Below are 12,960 nucleotides of genomic sequence, written 5' to 3' on the forward strand. Positions count from 1 at the left end.
GAGATGCAAATGCAGAATCATATAATCAAATAATGCAGCAAGTAAAAGAGCATTAAAATGTTTTTTTTTTTTTTTTCTGATTATAGAATTGAATTACTTTCATCCTATTAAAATCTTAATACTCTCATTTTTATTATTTGAGCTAATCTCAAGAGCTCAATGTTGGATTAACGTTTGATTCGCTCATCTTTAATGTTCGATAACCATAGGAGTGCTTCGAACGTTATCCCCTATTTACATTAATCTCAAATTTCTTGTCCGACTAGCAAGAGTACTATAGCATATATGTCCCTACTACATATTAAGGTGTACAATGTCATATCCTATTCAAGGGAGATTTGGATCAGAATTCAGAATCTTCTAATTAAGCAGCCTGCACTCTTGTCTCTACTCATTTGGCAGGTGCAGCAATAGATACAGGAAGCTTCACTATAGCTAAAAAAAGCCAACCAAAAGTCAAAAAAACTCATATAATGGAGTAGACTTCATCAGACCCCCAATCCTTTACACGTTTCCAGAGCCTATTGGATCAAACTTTCCAATAATTGAATTCTGAGATGTTAAGTTCTACCCATTCTGCTAGCATGCACTTTGTAGCTCCTTCCAGACCCCATAAAAGGCCAAACATCAATTATCAATAACAAACACAATTGAATTTTTGCACCCATTTTGGCATTTTCAAAATTATTAAATCCATCCATCGCTCCACATCCACCACCCTTTGCAATTATCCAACACCAACCACTCAATTATTGCCGGCCATCTTGCACATTTTCCCGGGAAAATCCCACTTTTTCCTAGGACACCCATCACTCAAGACCTGATTTGAATCGGGTTTTTTGTTTTCCTTTTGTCAATTTTAAGCGGAAAATCCACATTTTCGATCCCACATAATTTTCCCAAAATGTTTCTTGGCCTACACTGAGCCCCCGAAATTGGATTATCAAATTCTGGAGCAAATTCAAAGTTTTGACATATGGAGGAAAAAGAGCATCATCATCATCGGCAACAACAAGACAAGGACCCAAGAAACATTCTCTTGAACAAGTACGCGATGGGGAAACTTCTAGGCCAAGGCACCTTCGCCAAGGTCTACCACGGCCGAAACCTCGCCACCAACGAAAGCGTGGCCATCAAAGTGATCAACAAAGAGCTCATTAGGAAAGAAGGCTTGATGGAGCAGATCAAGCGCGAGATCTCCATCATGCACTTAGTTCGCCACCCCCACATAGTCCAACTCAAGGAGGTCATGGCCACCAAGTCCAAGATCTTCTTCGTCATGGACCACGTAAAAGGCGGCGAGCTTTTCGCCAAAATCTCAAGAGGAAAGCTCAAAGAAGACGTCGCCAGAAACTACTTCCAGCAGCTCATCAGCGCCGTCGACTTCTGCCACAGCCGCGGGGTCTCCCACCGCGACCTCAAGCCCGAAAATCTGCTCCTCGACGAAAATGGGGACTTAAAAGTCTCCGATTTCGGGCTTTCGGCTTTGCCGGAGCAGCATTGGAGTGACGGGATGCTGCACACGCAGTGCGGGACTCCGGCTTACGTGGCGCCCGAGGTTCTCAGGAAGAAAGGGTACGACGGGGCCAAGGCGGATATTTGGTCATGCGGCGTCGTTTTGTTCGTGTTTCTTTCCGGGTTCCTGCCGTTTCGGGACGAGAACGTTATGAGCACTTATCGGAAGGTTTTCAAGGCGGAGTACGAGTTTCCGCCGTGGATTTCGGGGGACGCCAGGCGGTTGATTTCGAAGCTTTTGGTTGTCGATCCGGAGAAGAGAATTTCCTTCTTCCAAATCATGAGAGACCCTTGGTTTCAAAAGGGTAATTCGAGTTTCGTGAACCCGGTTCAACCAGAGCAAAGCGACAAGAATGACAAAATTGGGGATTTGGGGAGGACTAATAACATTAATGCATCATCAACATCGTCGACTCCACCATTTTTCAATGCGTTCGAGTTCATTTCCTCAATGTCGTCCGGGTTCGATTTGTCCAACATGTTCGAGAGCAAGAGGAGGCCTGGGTCGATGTTCACGTCCAAGTGCTCCGCGGCGGCGATCATGGCCAAGCTGCAGGCGGTGGCGGAGGGGTTGAACTTCAGGGTGGTGGGCGAGAAGGAGTTCAAGGTGAAATTGCAGGGAAAGGAGGAGGGAAGGAAAGGGAAGCTGGCGGTGTCCGCGGAGTTGTTTCAGGTGGCGGAGGAGGTGGCGGTGATGGAGTTTTCGAAGCTGGCCGGCGACACTCTTGAGTACACCAAGTTTTGTGAGGAGGATGTCAGGCCTGCGCTTAAGGACATTGTTTGGACTTGGCAGGGTGAAGAAAATGTTAACTGCCCGCCAAAAAGAGCTGAAAATCATAACTGTCATTAACGGTAAGGTGTATGTTAGACATTGTGGTGCAATATTTTTGGTTATTATGTTCTATTGCAAGAATTTTGATCGTAGGCTGTTAATTTTGTTGTTTAAATGCATAAGATGCTGAAACAAAAAAACAAAAAGGGCTAGATGTAGAAAAAAAGGGTTAGATATAGATACATCTGACATACAAACACACAATGATGATCACTCGCTCATTATAGAGGGAGAAATTTCCCGCTTATATAACTACCCAGTAACGAAATTCTCCACTCTATGATGAGTGAGTGATCATTTATGTACAAACACATATTTAACCCTTAGATGTTAACGGATTCAATTTATCCCTATTAATGCATAAATTTTTTTTATAATTTTATATGTTATATAATGTCTACGAAATTTTTAGATGTATTAGCGCTTTTGTACGTCCAACCAAGGAGTAAAATTTCGGTTTCGAAGAAATTTTCGCGAAAATTTCGATAAAAATTTCGATTTCGACAAAAGTAGACAAAAACGACAGAAATTGCTATCAAAATACGAAAATTTTGAATGAAACTTGACCATATGTTTATTTAACATATTATCTACTACATTGATAAAAAATATTGAAAAAACCAAATTATATAATAGGTTTCATGTGATATAATGCGCGCTGAAAGTAAATATTGTTAAATGAAATTAGTATAATGAATAAATGAAATTAGTATATTCTATATTATCTATGCACTAAACCTTATATACTCTATATTATTTATGATATGATATAAGATATTAGAGTTTAGACTTTTTAGGGTATTTATAATTATTTTTTATATAAAAATGTATTAGGGTTTAGAGTTTAAAAACAACGTAACGAAATCCCCAAAGAGCCAAACCAAACCTCAAACGAAATCCCAAACTCTTTTTTTTCTTTCCAATTGCCCAAAAACTCCAAACCTCCAAACCCCAATCAACCCTAAAGTCTTTTTTTTTCTTTCCTTCTTTTTCTTTCCTTTTTTTTTTCTTTTCTTTCTTTTCTTTTCTTTCTTTTCTTTCCTTTCTTTTCTTTTTTGTTCTTTCCTTCATTTACTCCTTGCTCGTGACTTTTTCCTCCTTGCAGTGACTTTCTTCCTCTTCCATCATTTCTCTCTCCCAGACCTGCGCACAGTCTTCTCTCCTCCCTCTCCCTCCACGATTTCTTCCTTCCTTCTTCCTCCTCTCCTTCCCCAATCTCTTCTCTCTCCTCCCTCCTCAATCACCCTCCGATCTGCCGCCTCCGACGAACTTTGGCGACGAGGCTAGCTCGCCTTTCCTCCCCTCTCCCCCTTTGGTGTCTAGCGCTGAAGTGTTAGACTATTAGTGAACATTGAGCTTTGTGACTTCGGTAAGTTACAGTGAAATTTCGCCGAAATTTTTACGAAAAATAAGGGATATGTGATAAAATTTCGGAATCTCAAAAAAACAAAAATTTCGGCAAAATTTTCGAAATTACATTCCTTGCGTCCAACCTCAAATGCATTATATAAATTGGATAAGTTATAGGCCCTTGGGGTTGGCTCAGAAGTTAAGTGAGATTGGAGTAATGAGTTGCTTAATCTACGCTCCAAATGATATTTTGCTAATTTAGCTCATCCCAGCTCTGTAAATTTTCTTTAAAATAAATCCCAAACCATGTTCTGTAGAGTGCAGATTTAGCTAGGCCCAACTTATTTATTAGTTTGCCTCTTGAAAGTAACTTTAATTCTTATTTTATCCCCTAAGGTTTATTTTGTATCACATTATACTCTGAAACTAACTCTAGTGTATCACTTTACCCACTTTCTATATTTACAAACTTTAGAAATTAATTAAAAATAGTTCCGGATTTAGAAAAATACACGGAAAATTTCTACGAACTCGTTTTGACTAGTTCTAATTTACTATGGGGTCAAATTACCAATTTTCTCTATGAGAGTTTCCAGAAAATTTGGAAAGTCCAAATTTATTTCTAGAAAATTAAAATAAATTTTTCTCTATAAAAATTATAAAATTTTCGTAAAGTCTTGGATGAATTCTCAAAAATATTTTGACAATTACCAAAAACCTGATTTAGAGAATTCTTCTGAGACTTTATGAAAATTCTAAATTTTTTCTAGAATATATAGAGGAAAATTTATTTTTCTCTAAGATCGAGAGGTCTTTTGGGTAGCAAGTGATCACAAGAAAGGTAGTGTTATTGTTTAGAAGACCAACGATACAATCCTTGTATTTTTAGAGTTCGGAAGATTATCCTTTGAATTTCCAAAGAGTCTAAAGTATTTTAATTTTTGGAAATACTCAAATGAAAAATTGGTAATTTGACCTTATAGTAAATTAGTACTAGTCAATACGAATCCGTAGAATTTTTCGTGTATTTTTCTGAGTTTGAAACTACTTTTAATTAATTTTCAAAGTTTGTACAAATAAGAAGTGGGCAAAGTGATACATAAAAATTAATTTCATGGAGTAATGTGATACAAAATAAACCTTAAAGAGTGAAATGAGAATTAAAATTACTTTCAGGGAGTGAAATAGTAAATAAGCCTTATGTAAATATGTATACAGCCCAAACATGCAAACAATGTTAAGGTGAGTTGCCTACGTCTACACCCAGCCCAAGCCAAACTTAATTTGACCTTAAATTTTCAACTCAGTTTTATTTGCATCATTCTCAGTGACTTAGTGGGGAGTGGAAACTCCAACCAAATTATGGTTATTGGGACTCCTAATTTTGTGTCAATAAGGATTTCTTAATCTCACGATTTTTCTCACCACACCTATAATTTAATAAAATTTTTAATTACAAATTATCCTCGAACTTGTTAACGCAGTAATAGTTAAAACGGTTATGACCAACAGTCCTACGATAAATTATTCTGTGTAATCGATACACCGCCGCGTGGTATAACCAATTCAACGTGTGATAATATGGGTAGATGTTATAAATACTATACCTACTAATATAAATATATCGTTCAATGATACCCTTACACGTTGGATTGGTTACACTACGTAGCGGTATATCGGATACACCCAATAATTTTTCCAGACCCCCAATACTTATAGGTCTATATTTTTTCATTCAAAAAAGAAGAAGAAAATGCGATCGAACTTTTAAAACCTTGCAACAAATTATTAAAAAGGTCTAACTCTATTTTTCATCTATAGATAATAGACTAAATGAGCATCTTAATCTTAAACTCCACCCGTGCATGCAAGAGTTAGATTCTCTCATTTGAATTTCTCAAATCGTATCCATTTAAGATCATTTAGACGAAATATGAGTTTTAATTAGATTGAGTGTTTATGATTAGGGTTGCAATAGACCAATTGAGAGATGTTTGTGAGTTTTTGAGGAATTCTCTATTGGGAGTTGTGAAGAGATGCATGACTGAAAGATTACTTGAGTGATGGGAACTGGGAAGAGCCTCTTGGTTTTTCATTTTGTAATCTTCTTTTTTCTACTGGTGAATTTTCGTCATTATTTATAGATATAATCCAATTTTGAGTGAATTAAGTAAATTCTGTTTTATTATCTATTCTGCATCTATTTTCTCACTTAAGTGTGTGCGATTTTCACTAATAATTGGCAGATATTTTTAACTTAAAACGTAGTTAAGATAATATATATTTGAATTTGATTAAACATATTACCCTAAATCATGGCAAAAAAAAAAAAAACATATTACCCTAAATAATGATCTAGCAAAATAAAGATAAGTGCTTGATTGTGTTGTGGGTGGGAAACCCCTATATAGAAACAAAAAAGTTGTAAAGCGTTGTGAACCATCAAATAATGTGATTCGGTTTGGCTGGTCCTAAAGCTTCCGTCATTTTAACTTGTTTTTCATTGGCTTTCGGAGAATATTGAACAATTCATTTTGGAGCTACACAATCAGCTGCATCATTTTGCTGAAGAGCAAAATTCAGCAATGTTATTCAAACTTTTACTGGAGTATCACTTTAGTCCTTCAATCTATTTGTTGGCTTCTATAGTTCCTTAACTTTCTTCGGTGTATCACTTTGGTCCATTTCATCTATTTTTTTTAATTACGTATCAAGTATGTGTCCTTTTTAATTCTCTGACTTACCCAAAGAACTAAACGTTCACTTTGCTAGAGAGAGGAAGAAAGAGATTAATCAAGAGATCGATACCAAAACTTGGAAAAAAAAAAAGGGGGGGGGGGTGTTGGGCACCCTCTGATATGTTTCGCTTTCTATATATGCTTTCCTCAATCAATCTTGGAGCTCTATTGATTTCTTTGTTGCTTGTGCTAAATGCACTTCTTTTTGCCTAATCCAACTCAACGTTCTTGATTCAAAGTTGTTTAACAGGGTTGCAAGTTGTTGCTTTCTCTGCTCTTGCAAAGCAAATCTTAGCTTTTTCTTTCTGTCTTTCATAACAAAAGGTATAAATTTCAACTTTTTATTAAATTTTTTCTACAAGAGAAAAAATGTTTTAAAGTTAACTGATTAATAAGTTAATTAATGATATCTTTGAAGTGGCCCTAAAAAATTGACACATTGGATTATGAGATTAGCGATGTGTGGTGAGCCTAAAAAAGGTTGTTAGCTTCTTATTAACTTGCAAATCAACTAGTTTTAGAGCGCTCTAAAAGAGAGCTTCTAAAGTACAAAAATGCCCTAAAACTAATTAGTTAGTAAGTTAATACGAAGTTAACTACCTTTTTGAACCCACCACAAGATGTAATCTCATAATCCAAACCGTTCACTTTAGGCCCCACTTCAAAGATCATCAATATAAAAAATCTCCTAAATTGAAAGTCTTTTAGTCATTTGATTATAATAACAACTATTTAATTTCTTTATCGAAATATAGTGTTTGTTTATTTATTTCATCCCCGTTAGATTACCAAATGGTTTCTGAATTTGATTAATTTTTTACAATGATAATCTTTAAAATGAGGGCTAAAAAATGAAAGGTCCGGATTCTAAAATTACTCATTGGGTAGGCTCAAAAGAGTGGTTAGCTTTGTATTAACTTGCTAACCAATTAATTTTATGGTCCGTTTGATTCAATTTTTGGAAGGGTGGAAATGGAAAAATAATTTCATTCCCATGTTTGGTAAGTGCAGGCATGGAAAATAGTTTCCTATCCCATGAGAATCTAATGCACTCAAATGGGGGAAAATGAATCCCTCCTCTCAACATGAGTTTTGTTTTCCATCCCCTTGGGAATTACACTTATTCTAGACAATTATATCCCTTTTAATATTTTATAATACTAATTTATTTCAGAACAAACTCATCACATTATATATATAATAGATGGGAATGAACAATTTTTATTTTCTATTCCTGCATAAACCAAACATGGGAATGAAAATAGAAAGTTAATTCTTGATTTACTTTCCTAGCATTAGCAAACACATGATGAGAATCTTTACGTTCTCTTCCCATCGGAAAATGCATAGAAATTGATTTCTTAAGAAATCAATTCCGTAAACCTAAGAGGCCCTTAGAGTGCTCCCCGTATATAAGTATTATTTATTTAATAAATTAAAGAAAACATAATTGATTGACGTGTAAATCATTAGACAAAAAATATATGTAAATCATTTTAACTATATAGTCTATATTTCATGAGATTTCGTTAATCAAATTAATTAATTAATATACCTACTTCATATATGATATACCTCACCCGAAATGGAATAATTAAAAGGGAAAATCCAGCTTTGTTCTTTGCCCTAGCAGCTTCGATCTGAGTCTTTTTCCATCGCCGCCTCTTATAATGCTCAGTTCCTCACATTTGAAAACTCAAGCTGAAGCTGCCTCCTTTGAAGCTCAGCAGCTTAACTCGAATCTTCTCTGTAGGAGGCCTTTTTTGGGCTTTTGGTTCCTTCGGCCAGAAAATGGAGGTTGGGTGACGAACTACTAGTAATTTTAGTAGCGAAGATGAAGGCCAAAATCAAAGCATTTCGCAGTTGAGACAATAATAGAAGAGCAAGATAAGCTTCTTGAAGAAGTGAAGAAGGGAGGGAATAAAGATGAGGAACAAGAGCTTTGATTTCTTTCAGTGGAAATGGACCCATGGCAAAGAATCTAGAGCTGGAATTTTGCTTTATGAAATATAAATTAGATTGTGTTTGGTCCCTATTGTGTTTTCATTTGTCCTTATTTTTAATTTCTTTTGCTTCTGGCCTTTTTGTTGGCTATTTGTGTGTCTAAGGTTGAGGGATGAGTGCCATCGCCCCTTGGTCCTTTCTTTGTTTCTATGTTTGCCTGCGAGCTTAATGAAGTTTATTCTGACAACAAAAAATATGGGGAAATTCAAAAAGTTGTCAAGCTATTATACCAATAACAGTTTCAAATAAAATGAGAGAAAATAATTATTACTAAAAATAATTAAAGCGTCAATCATGCATGTTAGGGAAACTAAAATTTTGAGTTTCATGGATGCTGACTCATCAAATAAATATGGAAATTTGCTGAATTGGCAATTAGTTGAAGGCCTAAAACACCCCTGGACCCCGGGTATGTCACTTTGGCACCTATTCTAATGATTTTGAGAGTACAAAACCCTTAGAATAGGTGAAGCTAAACCCATAGAATAGATGTGGCACCATGCTCGAGTGTTATAGACGCAAAACCCTTAGAATAGGTTAAGCTAATTTTTTTATTTATTTTTTTCAATTGAGTTGGATTAGAGATAATCCACTAGCATTTCCCCTTCATTAAAATTCAATATAATGACGAAATTTTAAATGCATTAGCACTTTTGTCCAAACTCAAATGTATTTTACTAATATAGAAATTGGATAGGTTATAAGCTCTTGGGGTTAGCTGAAATAATCGAGGGAGAGTGGAGTAATGAGTCAGCATTAGGATGGGTCAATTGTTCGATTCCCTTCCGATGTAACAAAAAATAGAATAATAAATTACTCCTTAAGGAAGAAAAACGCAAGGATCTTAGGTGGAAATCCACATAAAAAAAAAATTAAGTCAAAGGACATTTTATTTTGCGTGCGGACAGTCGGCAGTAAAAAAAAACTACTAAGCGCTCAACATTCTTGCTAAGGACTCGGCAGATGCGGATGCACTCTGCATATGCATGCATCTATAGCATTTTTTAGCATTAATTTGGAGCTAATTTTGGAGTTGCATATGCATTTTTTAGGGTATTTTAAACTTGCGTATGCAGTTTTTAGGATGCAAATGTACGTGTTTAGATTGCACATGCAGGCTATATCTATCATTGTCAAGTACTCACAAGAACTGTCGAGCGCTCGATAAAAATTTTGTATATTGAGGTGGTAGACTGTGAGTTAAGTTTTTTTTTTTTTTTTTTTCATTTTGACCTTCTAGGTAAAGTATCCAAAATCGAATTACATTGAGAATTAGGATGGGTCAATTGTTCCATTCCCTTCCCATATAACAAAAAAAAAATAAATGGTTTATTTCATATTTAGTACCTAAACTTTGACCCTTGTCTTAATGTGGTACCTAAACTTTTATTTGTCCCAATTGAGTACCTAAACTTTTATTTTGTGTCTAATAGATACAAAATGAATTTCTGTTAAAATTGTCAATAAAAGTTAGGGACAATATAGTCAAAGTATATTTTAATAAAAATATACTAATAAAAATTTGTAATTACACCTATATTCTAATAAAAATTTGTAATTACAAGATTATCTTCGAACATGTCTTAAACTGTAGTGAAAGTAATTTTTTTCTTTGTGAGGTGGCGGGCTAGAAGCCTAGAACAGCCCAAAATAAGCCTACATGCAAGCCTACAATGGAAATGCTAGCACTGGTGGGTGATAGTCGTTCACACTCTTTGACTAGCAATCACATCATCACATGTATCGAGTCTAGTGGAAATCTTTGGCCAACACTTCAGATAGCCAAAGTTGGTGGGTGTTGATCCTCTAGAGGTGATGGCCAAAATTGGTGGCTGTTGTCTGTTGATCTTTGGCCTGCTACATAGGTTATGTCCATATTTGGTCAACAAAAAAGTATAAAGTAACATGAACGTATAGTAATATTCCTTATCTTTTCAGTTTTTTCTGAGCCACTGCTTATCTTTTCATTTAAAGTTTAGAAAAAGCGAGAATCCAACTTTTAAAATTCGTATTATATTTTCGAACAATTGTTAAGAAGATTCTAACTTCACTTTCCATCTTAAATAATAGATTAAATGAGCATCTTAAGTTCGAAGAATTATTATATTTAAATGTGACATGATTATGTGATGTTATCAATTTATTTAGATTATAATACGTATATAATTGTAAAGGTATTTTTTAAGAATTAGAGTTTTACAAATTAATAATTGTACACATATTATAATTTAAGTGGATTGTTAATATCACGTCATTCTACTACTTAAAGTTACGGCCACGTACAATAATTATTCAACTCCACCCACTTATACTTATACATAAGTTTTAAAGGGAATAACAACTTTGGCTAATTTTTTTAAAAAAAATTAATCAAATATTAACAATTATACACACATTGTATGTGCATGCAATAACTCGATTTTCTCATTTTCTATCAATTCAAAATTATTACGCAAAATTTGACGTGTGATTTTTGTAGTTGAGTTTTGATTAAATTGAGTGTTTGTTTCTTGTTAAGAATGCAATAACATCAATATTAAGAGAAAACTTAGAGAAATCGAGTGTTTGTGAGTATTTAGGCGTATTTGGAGATTAATTTAAAGTGCATTGACTTTATGTATCAAATTTCAATGTTATTTGATTTTAACTACTAAAATATATATTTATGTTATTTCACTTTAGATACTAAATTTCAGTTTAGGTATTAACTTTAAAAAACATAGTTCTACCAAGCTGTGATTGTTTAAATGTCACAACTTTTTTATTGATTTGTTGTTTTTTCAGTGTTTGCAAGGCTTAAACTTTAATGTTTAGTCACTAGATTATAGGACTTCATCTCCCAAGACTAAATCAAAAGCACTAAAGTCTTTAGATTATAGGATTTCATCTCCCAAGCCTAAATTAAAAGCACTAAACTCTTATAAATTTTGATTTTTATGAAATTCAAACAGTCACAATTGTATAACAAACTGATTTATGACCTAATCCAAAATGACTTGCTCTAAGTTAGTATCTAAACTAAAAAAAATTTGTGTCTTGCTGCTTTGCTGAAAAATTATTGATATTTAATATTTAGTTCTAATTTTCTAAATAATTTATTAAGAAAGAGGGGTTTGAAAAATATTATGCAGAGAATCTATTCGTTTTTTATTATGTAATCTTCTTTTTTCTATTTAGTGGATTGTGATAATTGTTTGTGAATGTATGCCAATTTTAGGTGAATTCGATAATTTGCTTTATCCTCTTTTTTATTTTATTTTTTATTTTATCTATTTTCTTCCTTAATTATACGTGATTTTGGTCTAAGAATTGACGAAAAATTGTTGTCATAATTAAAATTTCTTTAAGATAATATATTTTAATGTTAATAATTATAAACCCCCTAGTTAGAGATAAAATCTTTCATAACCTCCACTCAAAATCTACCTCTCCTATAACCCCCAATCTTACACTTAATATTTTCCTAAACCCCCTAGTCAACTAATACCCAGTCAAGTTTGACTCCCCATCTTTTAATTTTCCAGTTTTACCCTTTTTTTATTTTCATTTTCAATTTATGGGTGCTCTCTCTCTCTCTCTCTCTCTTTCCCATCAGGTACCTCTCTTCCCCTCTGCGTTCTCTCTCTCCCCGCTGCTGTCGCCGGCGCGTGCGCCACCGTCTGGCGACAGTTGCCGGCGAGACCGGTCCCATCATACTCACCTCTCCTTCCTCTTCCTCTCCGTGCCCTCCACTCTCCACGAAACATAACATCGACGCCGGATCGGTCTAGGCAAACCCGAGTTCCCTTGCCGGCGATCCATCAATTCCGGCGACGACGAGGTGTCGGACTGGTTGGGTTCTTCTCGCCTCTTCCTCCTCTATCTATCCATGGCCTTTTCTTTCCAATAAAATCCACAGAAACCCAAATACAGCCCGAAGTCCGATCGTCATCTCCGACGGTGACTTCGAGATTCTGGCGACGTCGCAGCCGCTCTCCACTTCCAGAAGCTTCCTCTCGACGTGGTGAGTGTGATGGTCGTCTCTGATTCTCCAACTGACCACCGTGGACGGCGAATCGACGCCGAGAAAGTCTGAGACTTATCGCCGCCGTTGCCGGCGATTCTGGCGGCGGATTGAAGTGGTTCCGGTCTCATTCTTCTCCCTTTGACAGTCTCTCTCTACTGGTATACAAATTTTGGTTCAATTGCATTGAAATTCAAAAGCCCTGATTTGAAAACCCTAATTTGAAATTGATTTGTGAATCTATCTGTGAAATGTATAATTTGTGAATCTATTTTAATTGAATTTGTTATAAATCAGATAGAAATGTGGTTTTTAATTGATTTATAAGTATATACAAATTTACTTCATTTATTGATTAAACAGTTTCAGTTCGTGAAACATGAGTTTTAAATGAATTTTGAATAAAATTATGGTTCTGAAATATGATGAATCAAATTTGCACGTAGAAACAGATCGAGGCAGTGGCGGCTGTCGTGTACTCGTCACGCGTGAGGTGATCAGACGACGTTGTATTGTTG

The 12,960-nt window shown here is 35.1% G+C and overlaps 1 pseudogene; it reads left to right on the plus strand.

Annotated features, from left to right (window-relative positions):
- Positions 1 to 738: 738 nt before the first annotated feature.
- Positions 739 to 2,448, plus strand: LOC147286933 (CBL-interacting serine/threonine-protein kinase 5 pseudogene; annotated as a pseudogene).
- The last annotated feature ends 10,512 nt before the right edge of the window (positions 2,449 to 12,960 follow it).

The sequence above is a fragment of the Dryas octopetala genome, chromosome 4 (assembly GCF_963921425.1).
Source record: "Dryas octopetala chromosome 4, drDryOcto1.1, whole genome shotgun sequence".
Lineage (NCBI taxonomy): Eukaryota > Viridiplantae > Streptophyta > Magnoliopsida > Rosales > Rosaceae > Dryas > Dryas octopetala.